The 17981-nt window shown below is 43.8% G+C and overlaps 1 protein-coding gene and 1 long non-coding RNA gene across 3 annotated transcripts in view; one reads left to right on the top strand and one right to left on the bottom strand.

The window, feature by feature from the left end:
* LOC130358368 (uncharacterized) overlaps positions 1 to 8500 on the top strand; it is a 25958-nt gene extending 17458 nt beyond the window's left edge. Inside the window, exons 2-3 of the long non-coding RNA XR_008889492.1 lie at positions 7520 to 7626; positions 8057 to 8500. This is a non-coding gene — a long non-coding RNA (uncharacterized LOC130358368). The remainder of the gene's footprint in view (positions 1 to 7519; positions 7627 to 8056) is intronic.
* CNTN5 (contactin 5) overlaps positions 1 to 17981 on the bottom strand; it is a 1441523-nt gene that overhangs the window by 1085633 nt on the left and 337909 nt on the right. The window contains exon 1 of one of the 2 annotated variants that reach the window (XM_056561528.1): positions 1635 to 1817. The exons of the other annotated variant lie outside the window; for it this stretch is intronic. The gene's annotated coding sequence lies outside the window, so the exon portion shown is untranslated. Of the gene's footprint in view, positions 1 to 1634; positions 1818 to 17981 lie in introns of those variants that run through there. 2 annotated transcript variants of the gene reach the window in all.

Below are 17981 nucleotides of genomic sequence, written 5' to 3'. Positions count from 1 at the left end.
CATGCTGGAATCCCCAGAAAACAGTTGTTATTTGAGAGAAAACCAATGTTTGATTTTCCTGCAGCACCACCACTGGGGAAATAAGGAATTACACTGTGTCTATTCATATCAATAGACTGTATGTGCACTGCAGAACAGGATAGGTCCTCCAAAGTGACAGATTTCCATTGCTCCCCATTCTGGACAAAAGAGGAGGATCCTGAACAGGCCCTCCCCCCTATATTAAAAAAAATCTATAGGGTATTTGTACAGTATATGTGTTCTCTAAGGCCATGTTCACACAGCAGAATTTCCGAGTGGAATCTGGTGGAAAAATTCAGCAGAAATAATTAACATATCTTTCAGTGGAATCTGCTCAGAATCTGCTCAGCGGTCCTAGTGACAACTGAAAAATTGGCGCCTGCTGCGGACTGAATGTCCAGCTCGTCCGGTAGAATGACACCATGGGAACATACTCTAAACCAGACAGCTCTTTAAACTCTTTACAGTCATTTTTGACCCGAATAGCTGTAATACCAACCCATAGCCAGGAGTGGTGCTGTTTCTCAAAAAGAAGTAGACCATTTTTTCTAATCTCATGCAATACCTTTAGCAGTAAGATGTAGAACTTTCCTATTTTATACTAAATGTATTATGATTTGAAGTCGCTGGATGTGGCCATACGTTGATTTACCGGAAGGTTCCGAATTTAAAATAATTGTTTCCTTGGTTTGAAGACATGATACCGACAGTAAGCAAAGAACCGGAAGGATAGATGTTCGGCTCCTTATAGTCACAAAGAAAATCTGCTGTAGGGGTCGATTTAATGAGAATATTTAAACAACACATTCAAAATAATAAAAAAAAATATCAAACAGTGAATTTACTCAAACAGCGAAAAGAAGTAGTCTGTACACAAAAATCCTGCTGTCGTACATGACCTTTGGAATTTAACAAAAGGAAAGAAAACAATAAAATGCACTGAGCTCTGCAGAGAAAAATGTAGATACATGATGTATCCTTATGGTGACTTTGTAACCAGTTCATATAATAGAACATTCCGTGCTTTATACCATTGCAGTTAACTATAAAGCTAAAAAGAATTAGCAAAATAAATAAAAATAAATGATATTTCAACAAAAATATACATTTATGATGATTTAAAATAAACATTTGAAAGGTATGAAAGCAGTGTTTTCCAATCAGTGTGCCTCCAGCTGTTGCAAAACTACAACTCCCAGCATGCCCGGACAGCCTTTGGCTTTCTCTAGTCTTGCGGGGTCCGTGAGAATGTAATCTCACATTGGATTTCCCTGAGTAAATACAGTTGAGAAGAAGGCAATTAGTAGATTGGCCTTTTTCTCATCCTCCTCCACCATTACACCCAGATTTTTTCTTAGAGGGCCAACATTTTCAGTTTTAAGTTTCTTATTGTATATACAGTGATACCTCGATTCACAAACTTAATTTGTGAACTGACTCTGGTCGCGAACCGAATTGGTCGTGAACCGAGGCACATTTTCCAATAGGGTTCAATGTAAATCTGGTTAATTTGTGCTGACCTTTTTTTGGGGGGGTTTTGAAGCACAAAAATATGAAACAAATTACAATGCACATTAGTACAGTATAGTAATGTATAAAGAGAGGACACTAACCTTGCTTGAGATGACTTCTGGCATGGAGGAAGGCAGGTGGGAGGCAGTTATTGTTTGGAGGGAGAGTCCCCCTCCATAAGGACATCAGGGGGATCTCCTTCAGGGGTTTCCTCTCTCCTTTGTCTCCTAGCTGCAGGCTCAGTTTTTCTGAAAAATCTATCCAATGTCACTTGTCTCTTCCTGCGCTGCATAACCCTCCAGAAATGAGAGACCACATCATCATTCATGAGATTTAACACTCTGTTTGTGACAGTTATGTTGGGGTGGTGCTTTTCAAAAATATCATGGCAATCATTCCATTTTTGCATAATGGATTTTATGGCATCACTGCTAACCTCCTCCCTTTCTTCCTTTTCCTCAGTGGAATGCTCCTCAAGAAGTGCCTTCTGCTGCTCACTGTGGAGTTCAGAAAGTTCTTCCGTGGTCAGCTCTTCCCTATGTTCCTCAACAAGCTCTTCCACATCAGCACCATCAACGTCCAGACCCATACTCTTGCCCATGGACACAATTTCCTCCACTACCTCTGCATCAGACCCTTCAAAGTCATGTTCACGTTCAGCGAGACATTCTGGCCACAGTTTCCTCCAGGCTGAATTTAGGGTTCGGGGAGTGACCTCTTCCCAGGCTTTGTCAATGAGGTTAATGCAGTGGACAACATTGAAATGTTTCTTCCAGAAGTCTTTCAAAGTCAAGGGTGTCTCTTCAGTGACATTAAAAGACCTAGTGAAGAGCGCCTTTGTGTACAGCTTCTTGAAGTTGCAGATGACTTGCTGGTCAATGGTCTGCAGAAGTGGTGTTGTGTTGGAGTGGAGGAACTTTACCTTGATGAAGTCATACTCAGCATCCATATCATCCACCAAGGCTGGAGGGTGTGCCGGGGCATTGTCCATCAGAAGAAGGCACCTTTTAGGCAGCTGGTTATCAGAAAGATATTTTCTGACGGTGGGTGCAAACACCTCGTGCAGCCATTCCATAAACAATTGCCTTGTGACCCAAGCTTTGGCATTGGCTCTCCACATGACGGGCAGTCTGGCCTTGTTCACATTTTGTTCCCTAAATGCACGAGGGGTCTGAGAATGATACACCAGTATTGGTTTAATTTTCAGATCAGCGCTTGCGTTGGCACACAGCAAAAGGGTCAATCTGTCCTTCATGGGCTTGTGCCCTGGTAGTGCCTTTTCCTCCTGCGTGATATAGGTTCTGTTCGGCATTTTTTTCCAGAAGAGCCCTGTTTCATCACAGTTGAACACTTGTTGAGGGACGCATCCTTCTGTCTTCATGAATTCCGCAAAGTCTAACTTGTAGGCTTCTGCTGCGGCCTTGTCAGAACTGGAAGCCTCACCATGTCTAATCCCACTGCGGATGCCAGTTCTCCTGTGGAATTTTTTAAACCACCCCCTACTGGCTTTAAATTTGTCACTTGCTGCACTTGTAGAGGGGCTTCTTTGCAGTAAATCACTGTGCAATTTCCTGGCTTTCTCACAGATCATAGCTTCACTAATGCTATCACCTGCCAGCTGTTTCTAATTCAACCACACCAACAAAAGTTTTTCCACCTCTTCCAGCACTTGCGTCCTCTGCTTGGTTAACATTGTTACTCCTTTTGCAACATCAGCTCCTTTGATGGCGGCTTTGTTTTTCAGAATAGTCGAGATTGTTGCCATCTTGTACTCCGAGGCCAGATCAGCCACACGAATACCACTGTCATGCTTTTCTATAATTTCCTTCTTTAGCTCAATGGTTATTTTCTTCACAACCTTGCTGTCACCTTTACTACTTCTCTGCACTTTCTTTTTGCCACCATGTTTGCGCTGCACATTCTTGTCACCTGCATTTCCACTTTGCACATTGTCACTTGCATTTCCACTTTGCACATTGTCACCTGCATTTCCACTTTGCACATTGTCACTTGCATTTCCACTTTGCACATTGTCACTTGCATTTCCACTTTGCACATTGTCACCTGCATTGCTGTTCTTGTCACCTTCATTGCTGCTCCGCACTTTCTTCTTTCCACTATGCTTCTTGGGAGCCATATTGGGTGTCCAGTGAACTGTACAATACAGTAAGTACAGTACTGTAGTACAGTACAGTACTGTATGTGCTAAAAAGCACACCAAAAATAAAAAAATCACTTAAAATGTTTGCAGAGTACTCACAGTACTTCTTTCTGTGTCTCTTCTTCTCTCCACGGCCTTCCTACAGGAAGTCACGACCATGTGACAGCCTGGAAATAGCATTAAAATGGCCGCGGCATATTTTTATGAACTTTTCTGTTCGTAAACCGAGTTTTTCGTGAACAGAAGCGTTCGTGAACCGAGGTATCACTGTACAAATAAATCTAACCCGGCTGTCAATCTTTTATAGCATATCGCTGGATTTTGTATACACATTTGTTTCACACATTTCTATAACCAGGTTGCTAGTTATCCATTGTACAGTAGTGATTAATTCTCTATATATGCTTTTCTGATTATTAGGGTCAGGGCATGAGACCCTTCCGATATCCACTGTTACATCTAGACATTGTTGCAGATTGACCAAAATTAAGGGCAGGGTCACACAGGGCGCATGCAGCCTGGTAGCTCTGTAGCTACCTCGTAGCAGCGTATTTGTCACGATGCCGGCTGGCAGGTAGTGGATCCTCTGTGCCAGAGAGGGATGGAGAGGACCGCGCTAGTGGACCGGTTCTAAGCCACTACAGGTTTTCACCAGAGCCCGCCGCAAAGCGGGATGGTCTTGCTGCGGCGGTAGTGACCAGGTCGTATCCACTAGCAACGGCTACCTCTCTGGCTGCTGAAGATGCTGAAGATAGGCGCGGTACAAGGGAGTAGGCAGAAGCAAGGTCGGACGTAGCAGAAGGTCGGGGGCAGGCGGCAAGGATCGTAGTCAGGGGCAACGGCAGGAGGTCAGGAACACGGACTAGGAACAGACAAGGGAACGCTTTCACTAGGCACAAGTGCATCAAGATCCGGCAAGGGAGAGCAAGGGAGGAGACTAGATATAAGCAGGGAACAGGTGGGAACCAATTAAGCTAATTGGGAAGATTGGGCCAGGCACCATCATTGGTGCACTGGCCCTTTAAATCGCAGAGACCCGGCGCGCGCGCGCCCTAGGGAGCGGGGCCGCGCGCGCCGGGACAAGACCGAGGGAGAGCGAGTCAGGTAAGAGACCTGGGATGCGATTCGCGAGCGGGTGCGTCCCGCTGTGCGAATCGCATCCCCAACGGCCATGACAGAGCAGCGCTCCCGGTCAGCGGGAGTGACCGGGGAGCTGCAGGAAGAAAGACGCCGTGAGCGCTCCGGGGAGGAGCGGGGACCCGGAGCGCTAGGCGTAACAGTACCCCCCCCCTTGGGTCTCCCCCTCTTCTTGGGGCCAAAGAACCTGAGGAAAAAAAACTCAATTTTTCCGTGATGAGGTCCGATGCAAATTAGGAGGGGTTCTGTGTGGAAACGTACGAGACAGTCCAATCTTTTATTGTAAAAACAATAGATGTAGAGGGGTCTGGCGAGACTGGTCACAGGAACGTAGAACCTGTTGATGAGAGAGGCCAAAAAAATTTTTCCTGCAGATCCGGAATCCAAGAAGAGCATAGTAGAGAAGGAGAAGGTAGAGGCAGATATCCGCACAGGCACAGTAAGGCGTGGAGAAGCAGAGTTGACATCAAGAACTGTGTCACCTTTGTGCGGAGTCAGCGTACGTCTTTCCAGGCGGGGAGGACGGATAGGACAATCCTTCAGGAAGTGTTCGGTACCGGCATAGTACAGGCAAAGATTCTCCATGCGGCGTCGTGTCCTCTCTTGAGGTGTCAAGCAAGACCGGTCAACTTGCATAGCCTCCGCGGCGGGAAGCACAGGAACAGATTGCAGAGGACCAGAGGAGAGAGGAGCCGGAGAGAAAAAACGCTTCGTGCGAACAAAGTCCATATCCAGGCGGAGTTCCAGACGCCATCCGGAAGAACGCATGTCAATGCGAGTGGCTAGATGAATGAGTTCATGTAGGTCAGCAGGAGTCTCTCGTGCGGCCAGAACATCTTTAATGTTGCTGGATAGGCCTTTTTTAAAGGTCGCGCAGAGAACCTCACTATTCCAGGACAACTCGTAAGCAAGAGCACGGAACTGAATGGCGTACTCGCCAACGGAAGAAACACCCTGGGCCAGGTTCAGCAGGGCAATCTCGGCTGAAGAAGCTTGGGCAGGTTCCTCAAAGACACTTCGAATTTCCGAGAAGAAGGAGTGTACAGAGGCAGTGACGGGGTCATTGCGGTCCCAGAGCGGTGCGGCCCATGACAGGGCTTTTCCAGACAGAAGGCAGAACACGAAAGCCACCTTAGACCTTTCAGTAGGAAACTGGTCCGACATCATCTCCAAGTGCTGGGAACATTGCGAAAGAAAGCCACGGCAATACTTAAAGTCCCCATCAAATTTGTCCGGCAAGGACAGGCAGAGGCTAGGAGTGGCCACTCGCTGCGGAGGAGGTGCAGGAGCTGGCGGAGGAGAAGATTGCTGGAGAAGTTGCGACTGAAGTTGGTGCGAAATGGTGGACATTTCCGACAGCTGACGGGTTAGAAGGGCGATCTGTCGGGCTTGCTGGGCGGCCACCATGGTTAGGTCAGCGACAACTGACAGAGGAACTTCAGCGGGATCCATGGCCGGATCTACTGTCACGATGCCGGCTGGCAGGTAGTGGATCCTCTGTGCCAGAGAGGGATGGAGAGGACCGCGCTAGTGGACCGGTTCTAAGCCACTACAGGTTTTCACCAGAGCCCGCCGCAAAGCGGGATGGTCTTGCTGCGGCGGTAGTGACCAGGTCGTATCCACTAGCAACGGCTACCTCTCTGGCTGCTGAAGATGCTGAAGATAGGCGCGGTACAAGGGAGTAGGCAGAAGCAAGGTCGGACGTAGCAGAAGGTCGGGGGCAGGCGGCAAGGATCGTAGTCAGGGGCAACGGCAGGAGGTCAGGAACACGGACTAGGAACAGACAAGGGAACGCTTTCACTAGGCACAAGTGCATCAAGATCCGGCAAGGGAGAGCAAGGGAGGAGACTAGATATAAGCAGGGAACAGGTGGGAACCAATTAAGCTAATTGGGAAGATTGGGCCAGGCACCATCATTGGTGCACTGGCCCTTTAAATCGCAGAGACCCGGCGCGCGCGCGCCCTAGGGAGCGGGGCCGCGCGCGCCGGGACAAGACCGAGGGAGAGCGAGTCAGGTAAGAGACCTGGGATGCGATTCGCGAGCGGGTGCGTCCCGCTGTGCGAATCGCATCCCCAACGGCCATGACAGAGCAGCGCTCCCGGTCAGCGGGAGTGACCGGGGAGCTGCAGGAAGAAAGACGCCGTGAGCGCTCCGGGGAGGAGCGGGGACCCGGAGCGCTAGGCGTAACAGTATTTCTACAGCAGGAAGTCCACAATTATGAGTGGGAACACAGACCTAGCTGGCCGCAGCGGGGAGATAGCTCTGCAGTCCCTCTGTGACTGCCATCAGCGAATTTGCAGTGTGAAATACACTGTGGATGCGCCATGTGTGACCCTGCCCTAAAAAGGTGAAGTCACCTGTAAAATTCTAAAGCATTTCCAATACATAATAGCCATTTTGAGGTTTGAATTTTTCCCCTATGCATGGATAGTGTGGTACTGACTGTACTACCATAAGGGGCTCTGGCCAAATTATTTATACAGCATTTTACTGTATGTACCTAGACATTATCTCTGCAATCGAAAAAGGGTGAATTTACCCCCAAAACACGTTTTGCATGTCTGTTATCTCACTTTTATTGTACCAATAGATGAGATTCTACCATATGTGACTGAACTTGCATCTCAATCTCCAAGAGGCAGCGCCACAGCAGATCACAACTTTTTTCCTGCACTTTTCTCCCACAGCCTTGCCGACCTCAGACTGAGTACCCGGCTGGATCCTGCAGGCTGCAGCCCGAGATCATCTGACCCCACATGGAGAGTTGATATGCCAATACCAAGATATACCCCAGGTGAGTGCAACTGACATTGGGGTTCATGGTTTGGGATTATCCCACAGAATTACATGAGGCTCTCCCATCTTTTTTCTCTTTCTTAAATTTACAATGCTACTTGTTCCATTTGTGCCTTCCCATTTCTGTCCTACAGGTTCAGAACTGCACAGCATTATACATTTAAACCCGATTCATAAAATTATCATAATGTATATACAAATAGATTTTACATAAAAATTACCTTTGTGAGACTGTTTCCTCACAACAGCGTCCAGATGTCCTATGAAAGGCTTGTCAATAATCCCTGTCCTGTAATTGCTGTTTATTTTCCCTACAATTTCAGTATACTTACATGTAAATCTTCCTTGAATAACTCAGGATCTCAAATGACTCTTCTGCTTCTACTTCAACAATACCTAAAAGTTAAAGCTGTAATTTTCCTCCGCAGCAGTGCCAGTAGGCTATTCTATTAAGAACAGCACTCCGTCCGCAGCTATCAGGATACTGAAGGACCGTATGAGCGAAAAATTATATTTCCTGCTGTTCAGAATAAGAAGCGCTCAACGACAGCCAGAGGATGCGGCTTGGCTCTGTAAAAAAGGGTCTTGCAAAAAATATATATAGTAAAAGTAGTATATAATTTATTTATTTGCTAGCTGAGTATCCAGCGATGCTCGGTGTTTCCTCCCTAATCCTTGTTGGGGAGGAAAATCAACAAAGGAGGAAGCATATCCCATCCTCATATATTCTGGGCCTGACCAAGCGTGACCAAGCAGTTTTTACCGCAAAATGTTGCTGCACGGGCTGAACCCATTTTCCTGTCTCTCCCTGCTCCCACTGTACTGGCGTGATCCCTGCATGTACCGCACCGTGATCGAAAAATAAAACTGGATAAGGGTGAGTGCCGTGCTATAATTTCTTTACATAGTATCTATATCTCTGGCTAAGCGCTGAGCACCACACACAGTAACAGTACAGGATTCCCGACCTCCAATCCCAACCTCATATCCCGTCCTCATATCTTGGCCTCATATCCTGTCCTCATATCCTGACCTCATATCCCGTCCTCATATCCCGACATCATAGCCTGACCCCATATCTCGTCCTCATATCCCATCCTCATATCTCGACCTCATATCCCATCCTCATATGCTGTCCTCATATACCATCCTCATATCCCGTCCTCATATCCCGTCCTCATATCCTGTCCTCATATCCCAACCTCGTATCCTGTCCTCATATCCGAATCTCATATCCCGTCCTCATATGCTGTCCTCATATCCTGTCCTCATATCCCGACCTCATATCCCATCCTCATATGCTGTCCTCATGTCCTGTCCTTATGTTCCATCCTCATATCCCGACCTCATATCCCATCCTCATATGCTGTCCTCATATCTCGTCCTTATGTCCCATCCTCATATGCCGTCCTCAGGGACTGATTTGTGATGAAGATATTGTAAGCTGAAAATAGAAGGGGATGTGGCTTTGTGGGACTCGTGGCATGATTTGCAAGCCAGACCATGCACAAAAAGGGTAGATAATAAAAGGGGTGGGGCTTAAACAGCATCTTTGTGAGATGGGGTGTGGCTTGCAAGCCAGATTGCCACATTCACCAGGCGATGCAGAGCGGAGCTTGCGGAGTAAGGTACTGGAAGTCCCATATACTTGAAACAAAAACCCATCTTTATATAAGGGTGTAGGTAAGGGTTAATTTAACTATAAAATATTTTTATTTGATATATAAGTAACATGTGACCAGGTATTATTGAAATTTCTCCAGCCGTACGGAAGTTATGTGGGAACATACATTTCCCATAGATTTGCATGGGACTTTAAACAAAACCCTGACCCTCACAAAGGTGGGTCATTAAGGGTTAAATTAACTATCCTATATTTTAAGTGGACATATAAGTAACATTTGACCAAGTATTATCGAAATATCTCCAGCCGTTTGGAAGTTATATGCAGTAACATATATTTCCCATAGACTTGTATGGGACTTAAACAAAAACACCGACCCTGGCAAATGGGGTTGAGGTAAGGGTTAAATCCCCTATCCTATGTTTTAAGTGGACATATAAGTAACATGTGACCAAGTATTATGGAAATATCTCCGGCCGTTTGGAAGTTATGCTGTAACATATATTTCCCATAGACTTGTATGAGACATTAAACATAAACCCCGCCCCTGGCAAATGGGGGTGAGTAAGGGTTAAATAACCTATCCTATGTTTGTTGTTGACATATAAGTAGCATGTGTGCCAAATTTCATGTTAATATCTTTAGCCGTTTGGACATGATGCTGGAACATACACACATACATACATACATACACACACACACACTCATACATACAAACATACATACATACATACACACATACACATACATACACGCACATACATACACACACACACATACATACATACACATACATACACATACATACATACGTACACACATACACATACGTACATACATACACACATACATACACACATGCATACATACATACATACATACACACATACATACACACACATACACACACATACGCATACATACATACATACATACACATACATACATACACACATACATACATACATACATACATACATACACACACACACACATACACACACACACACACATACATTCACACATTGGGCCTCATTTGCTAAGCTGAAACCAACCAGTTTTTGTCGGGTTATTTTGGCAGTGTCTGAGACATGTCTGCGCCAGTGTGCGCCTGGAAAATCTGACAAACCCGACATTGCACTGTGAAAAGCCTAAAAGGGGCGTGATCTGTCATACAGGGGGCGTGGTCGTCCCACAAAGGGTGTGGTTTCCCAACCCGACCGATTTACTATTGAATTCACAAGAAAATTCTGTGGGTAAATGGCTTGAAATATCCACCTAGAAAAAGCTGGTCAGAAAATGTTCCCGACTTTTCCCAATAGTAAATAGAGGAGAATCCTGTAAGTCTGAAACAACTTTTCCCACTAGTAAAAACCCGACACAAATGAGGCCCACTGAGTTTTACATATATAGATTTAATATATGTATTTATATTTATTTTATATATATATTTTTACTTATTTATTAATTCATTTATTTATTTATTCTTTTAGTTATTTACAACTTCTCTCTTTTTAGCTATTTTTCCTCTCTCACTAAAATGTCATAAATGACAACATACAACATTTTAGACATATAGACTTATGGAAGATTGTCAGCAGAAAAAGTCCACCTGCTCCATTCAGTCTGCCTTTATATTCATTTCTTTCTTTCTTTTTTGGCTTCATTGTAGGCGAGTTTACCATTACTTACTATAGAATTGCCAATCATGTCTGCTGTAAGTTTGTTCCAAGATCTGCCACTCTTTTATTAAAATATTTATTTCTAGCAGTCTGCTACCAACTATCTTTATAGTGTGCCCCGTCTGTTCCTGTGTTTAGCTTCTTAATACAAATCTTTCCCTCCTGAACCTTATTAGAAACCTAAAGCATATGTAAAAGTTTTGATTATGTCCTCTATGTCCTTCTTTTCTCCAGCGTATATAGATTTGTTCTTTAAAGGGGTACTCCAGGGAACTGAACTTATCAAACACCTATACCCCTATCCACAGTGTTGATCACATGGAGTCTAACGGCTGGGACCCCCCGCGATATCTTGGACCAAACCCCGGCTAATTACACATACTCTTCCCATTCTGGCCCTCATATTCTTGAACGAACACAAGTGACAGCCCACCCAGCCAGTCACCATCTGAGAAAGGACATCTCTGTGGCCCATGATTGGCTGAACGTGCCTTCACTTACATTTGTCCAGAAAGGTGAGGGCCGCTCTCCTCCAGGGAAGTGTAAGAAGCCGGGACCCCATCTGGGAGACATTGTGGATAGGGAATAAGTGTCTGATAAATTCAGTTCCCTGGAGTTCCCTTTAAAGGGATACTCTGGTGCCTAGACATCTTATCCGCTATCCAAAGGATAGGGGATAAGATGCCTGATCGTGGGAGTCCCGCCGCTGGGGACCCCCGGGATCATGCACGCGGCACCCCATTTGTAATCAGTCCCCGGAGCGTGTTCGCTCCCTGGAGCCTGACGTCACATGGGGGCGGAGGCGTGATGTCACACGCCGCCGGCCCTGCGGTCGACCGTAATCAGTCCCGGAGCGAACACGCTCCGGGGACTGATTACAAACGGGGTGCCGAGTGCATGATCCCGGGGGATCCCAGCGGCGGGACTCCCGCCGCGATCAGGCATCTTATCCCCTATCCTTTGGATAGGGGATAAGATGTCTAGGCACCGGAGTACCCTTTTAAGTCTTTTCTGATAAGTTGTATTCTTAAGACTAGTGATGAGTAAATACATTTGGAAACAGATTTTTTGTGAATTTTACCAAAAATTGGGTTGAATCCAAAGTTTTTGTAATTTCTTCCAGGATTCTGCAGCAAATCTTACTGTTAATAGTTTGGCTGGGCAGGGTACTTTACTTGGTCGGGGTGCCTAATAGTGTTGGACGCAAATATTTTTGGACGCATTTCTAATTTTTATTGTGAATATTGCAAATTCATGAATTTGCAAATATTGTGAATATATTCGCTAAATATTCGAAATTATGAATATTCACTTTTTTCCGCATATGCGCATATTCCTTCGTTTCACTTGTGGGCCAATTAGAAGAATGATGCAAATCCACTTGTCAGAGGTTATCAACAACATCCCTAGCAACCAATAGTAAAGTTGCCCACCCCCTCACTTTTTTTTCTTTCTTCCTCGAATATGCGAATATAACGAATACGCGAAATTCGCGAATATAGGACAAATATTTGTCCATATATTCGCAAAATATCGCAAATTCGAATATGGCCAATGCCGCTCATTACTAGTGCCTAATTCAGGGAATCTGTGCTGCCATGCAAAAGTTAGCCACCAATGCCTTATACATCGCTGGCTTACATTATATCTGGGGAGGTCCAAGGTTACCTGTTTAAGAGTAGAAGGTTCACTAGATTGGTGAACCTTGGTGCACTAGAGTGGTGCATGATCGCCATTGCATGAGTATCGTGCACCACAACCTTCTTCTCCTAAGAGGGTAATCCTGCACCTCACTAGATACAGTGTAAGCCAGAGCTTATTTTTGAGATGGGCACAGCTTAAGTGGGTCGGGCGCGGAGACCCCAGGCCAGCGAATCTAATAAGTGTCCCTTCTCCTGTTTCCATGGCTCTTGTTTCCATGGTGCCCTACTATAAAGCTGGTGCTGGCTACTGTAGATAGATAGTTTATAGTGTTTAAAAGTCTAAATTCACAGTGCCCATAAATGCTGTATTTCCCATCATGTTCCTCGCACAACACAGCTGTCCATGAGTGACAAATGTTACAATTTCAGGAACAGAAATGTAATTTTATTGTAGAGGCATTAAATGACATGAGTTTCCTTTCTCACCTTCAAGTGTGAGATTTAAGAATTGAAAGCCCCCTATACAATGGTTAGCAGGTCCCGGAATATATGATTTTATGTTGTCACAATCACATATGTGAAAAGCAACATGACGCATTATGAAATTGATTTTCTACTTTTTTTTTTCTTTCCCCGTCTATCCTTGAGAAAAGCGAATAAAAACACATAAAAATGAAGTACAACGTCTATATTAAAATGTCAAGATGTAGTGCCATTCAGAAGTCTTGTGGAAAGAAGGAAAATGCCATAGAAGAGAGTGATGAAAACATAATTACATAAGACTTATCAAACCGCCATTAATTTGCATGCCATTTTAGCTTCTGGAGCCCGACCTCCTGTTGGTATTAATTCCTGTCTGTACTCCGAAAAATCTAAAGCTATTAGAATCAGGACACAACACAGAGTCGATGGCTCCTGCATCCAATTTCAACATATAAAACCATTGGTTTATACAAGTATCAATAAAGGAGTACTCCGGCATAGAGGATAGTAGTGTCCACAAATAGCTGGGAAGCAGCAGTGGTAACTTGTAGAAATTCACATGGATGAATCCAACTTTACTTTTTCGACTTTTCACAGTGCAATGTCGGGTTTGTCGGATTTTTCAGGCACACACTGTCGCACATTGGCGCAGACTCTAAGGGGATAAGATGCCTGATCGCGGGGGTCCTGCCGCTGGGGACCCCTGTGATCTTGCATGCAGCACCCCGTTACAATCAGTCTCCATAGCATGTTCGCTCTGGGTCTGATTTCTGGCGATCACAGAGCCGGAGCATTGTGACGTCACGGCCCTGCCCCTCGTGTGACGTCACGCTCCACCCCCTCAATGCAAGCCTATGGGAGGGGGCGTGGCAGCTTTGTGAGCTGTCCTTCATTGTAGGCTTTTTTGTATGTTTGTTTTGTCTTTTTATTGGAAAAAGTTTTTTGATGAAGATTCTTTAGAAGGCACTTTGTGTAAAGCTGTAAGCATGACCGGCAATGCATACACATCCTTGCTCACTTACCCAAACGTTTCTGCAGTGCCTTATCCAAACAACTTAGGGAGCCACAGAAACTTTGTAAATGGACCAGGGACTCCTGTAAAAACCTGACAGACATCCCCTCCCCACCTTGCATTACAGTAAGTCAGGAATGTGTTATGTACTTTTCTCAGGTATACACTTGGGGCTTTGATTTTGTGATACTCTATCAGGAGATGTTTATGCTATGTGTGTCAACCAGTGGTTGTGATGTGAACTGAAGCTTGTTGAGGGGTTTGCTAGTGTGTCACGATATGGTATTGAATTGGAATGGTGATAAAATAGAATCCTTAAAGGGGTTGTCTGCACTTTTTTTTTTATCTGTAGGGGGTAAATAAAATAAAAAAGTCTCTTAACTTTTTCTCTTCTGTGCTCCTGCTGGTATAACAGTGCCCATGTCCCATTGGGGAGGAAATGTCGTTTGCCCATTCAGCCAGTCAGTGGCGGGACACTCTTGCAACCACTGATTGGATGAGTGAGCGTGACATCATGTCCCAAAGCCGGAGGGTCCAAACAGCGGGGAACAGAGCTCTGTTATACTGGCAGCAGCGCAGGAATGAAGAAGATAAGAGACAGTTACCCCCCCCCCCAGGCCAGATTTAACCCCTTAAGGGTAAAATTTTTTTCCTCATTACCTTTAAAAAATCATAACTCTTTCAATTTTGCAATTAAAAATCAATATTATGGCTTATTTTTTGCACCACCAATTCTACTTTTTAATGACATCAGTCATTTTACCCCAAAAATCTACGACGAAACAGAAAAAAAAAACAATTGTGCGACAAAATTGAAGGAAAAACACAATTTTGTCACTTTTGGGGGCTTTCGCTTCTACGCAGTAGATTTCCCGGTAAAAATGATACCTTATAATTTATTCTGTAGGTCCATACAATTAAAATGATACCCTAATTATACTGTATAGGTTTGATTTTGTCATAACTACATGCTGGATAATTTATACGTTTAAAACTCTTCTGACACCTATAACTCATTTTTTGTGCCGTGATCTGAAGCTTTTATTGGTACCATTTTTGTATTGATCGTATTTTTTATCGCTTTTTATAAATTTTTCATGATATACAAAGTGACCAAAAATAAGCTATTTTGGACATTAGAATTTTTTTGCTCGTACGCCATTGACCGTGCGGTTGAATTAATGATATATTTTTATAATTCGGACATTTCCACACACAGTGATACCACTTTTTTTTTTAAATGGGAAAAGGGGGGTGATTCAAACTTTTATTAGGGAATGGGTTAAATGATCTTTATTAACTTCCCCCCCCCCTTTTTTTTTTTTTGCAATGTTATAGCTCCCATAGGGGGCTATAACACTGCACACACTGATCTTTTACATTGATCAATGGTTTCTCATGGGAAACCATTGATCGATGATTCTGGCGCTTGATTGCTCATGCCTTGATCTCAGGCACTGAACAGTCATTGGGCGATCGGACACCAGGAGGCAGGTAAGGGGACCCTTCTCGTGTCCTACAGCTGTTCAGGATGCCGAAATTTCATTTTGGCTGTCCCGAACAGCCCCCTTAGCTAGCCGGGGGTAGTTTAGTTTCACTTTAGATGCGGCGTTCAACTTTGATCGCCATGTCTAAAGCCACGGGCCAGGCCGTGGCCGCGCGTTATCGAAAGGGAAAGGACCCAGGACGTACAGGTACGCCCTTGGTTCTTAACAGGTTAAAACACCAGAAAAAAAATATTTTCTCAGAACAACCCTTTAATAACATTTTTGGAAAGTCAGAGTGGATATATCTACAAACAAGGGGGCATCCTCTATATTTAGAGGAGAGAAGGTTTCTACACCAGCACAGATGGGGGTTCTTTACTGTAAGAGCAGATAGACTATGGAATTATAGAGAAATTATATTACAGGATATTAATACTTGATTTATAGGAACAGAATATTGATTTAGGGATTAATTCTGAAGTTATTTTCCTCCTGGTATGGGGCAATTGGCCTCATAAGGGTTTTTCTGCCTTCTTCTTGATCAACACAGTAAGGACACAATAGGGATATAGGCTGAACTTAATAGACTCTGTGTTTTTTTTTTTTTTAGCTTATGAACTATGTAACCTTATAACATATGTACAGTACATAGACAAATGCTTTTGTGCTAAATTCTTCTAATTTGTAGTTGTCCATATGTCACTCCTCCACCAACCTCAGAAACAGACAATAGCCTCAAATAAAAGGCTGTAAGTGTCCAACTTGCCCAATACACCATCCTGACCGGTTTTCCTTGTAGTCCGAATCCTAATAATATCTCAGTAAAGTGCACCTGGCCGAATGAAATGATTTTCACTACTTGTTTCCTTCTATCTGAAGCTTTTCTAATGAAGAAGGAATCCCTGCATTAGTGCCGGACACTTTTGCTTCCCTACATGGGGATTATGGATTTACTTTGATCTCTCTAACAAGTGGAGAGTGTTGAGAGGAACAGCCTCAGAGAAATCCAGCTGAGCAGAAGATTTCTTACTTCAATATCCGGTATAATACATTCAGTACTTGGACATAAAATAAGGTTGAAGGTCCATTCTGGTTCATTTACAAGCAGGGAAATACTGTAAATAGGCTTTTGTAAAGGGGTGGGAGGCAACCACTTTCTATATGGATGTAACAGAGTTATAGCATTGAACCATAGTAAATGAGTGCTACAAAAAAGAAACTCACTCGCTGGCTGCCCCTATCTGGTATGTTATTGCCAAAATGTAGTAATATATATTACAATGATAGCTGATAGTCAGGGGTGAGATAAGCATGACCATCACTGATTGGGAGATCTTTGGTTGGATTTATTTAGAAAAGAGATTGTCTTCATGAAGCCACCCCTTAAAGGGAAGAGAAGGTTATAGACACAAAATATAGCCATGGGTGCAATCCCCATATATTGGGCTCATAAGTAGAGATGAGCAAATCTTCCGGCATTCATGTTAAGTCCAACTTTGACAACCTGACAGATTTGTTTCGCATTCAGACCCTGATTCAGACTCAATTGCTCTGCAATTGCTTATGGAAAGTATGTACAGGAGCAGGGACACCTGTCAAGGACAGGAGTCCCTGCTCTTGTACAGTACACTAATCAGCTTTGCTGAGTACATGGGTGTGGGGAGATCGGGGGGAAATAGCTTTCAGTCAAATTAATGTTTCCCCAACAGCTTTTTGAAGGCGTATGGCCACGTTAACCTACCATGGCTTATTCATGGGTTTAAGGGAAAACTTTAAATTGAGTTCCAACAGCTATGAAAATATGTTAAAAAAAATAAATCATCAAATATTGTTAAACATTCCAACAGAGAAAGACAAAACAGTCCTTCAGCTCACCACAACTGCACTTGATACATATGTCCCAAGCTTAAAGCCTGTGTAGCTGGATCACAGCATGCACAGTTCAAGAAGAAAGAGGATCCAACTCACAGGGAAATAATCCAAAAATGTATTGAAGCATACAAGTATAAAAAAAAAGCAACTGACATATTTTGAATGATGTGTCCTTAGTCATAGTCAATTGACTATGACAAAGGACACATCATCCAAAACACGTCAGTCACTTTTTAAAGGATCCATTGTATTGTTGTTTATAATAGTATGCTTCAGTACATTTTTTCACATTTTTTGGACTATTTCCCTGTGAGCTGGATCGTCATTCTTCTTACAGTATATCGATAAACATGGTGTCAAAAGGTGGAAGATCCATATTCAAAGTATTTCTCTTCATGGCTTATTTCCTATCATCTACACTTCATTTACTATATATAACTTTTGGAATCTTTCCTAGTCACTTTCCCTATTAGACTTTACTGTAAGAAGAACCGGTATCCCGTACTCATCGCAACACAAGGCAAATCTTATTTCAAGTTTACCAGAACAA

Source organism: Hyla sarda, chromosome 2 (genome assembly GCF_029499605.1).
Source record: "Hyla sarda isolate aHylSar1 chromosome 2, aHylSar1.hap1, whole genome shotgun sequence".
In the NCBI taxonomy this organism is placed as follows: Eukaryota; Metazoa; Chordata; class Amphibia; order Anura; family Hylidae; genus Hyla; species Hyla sarda.
Note: the sequence above shows the minus strand (reverse complement) of the source record. Positions and strands in the feature narration are given on the sequence as shown.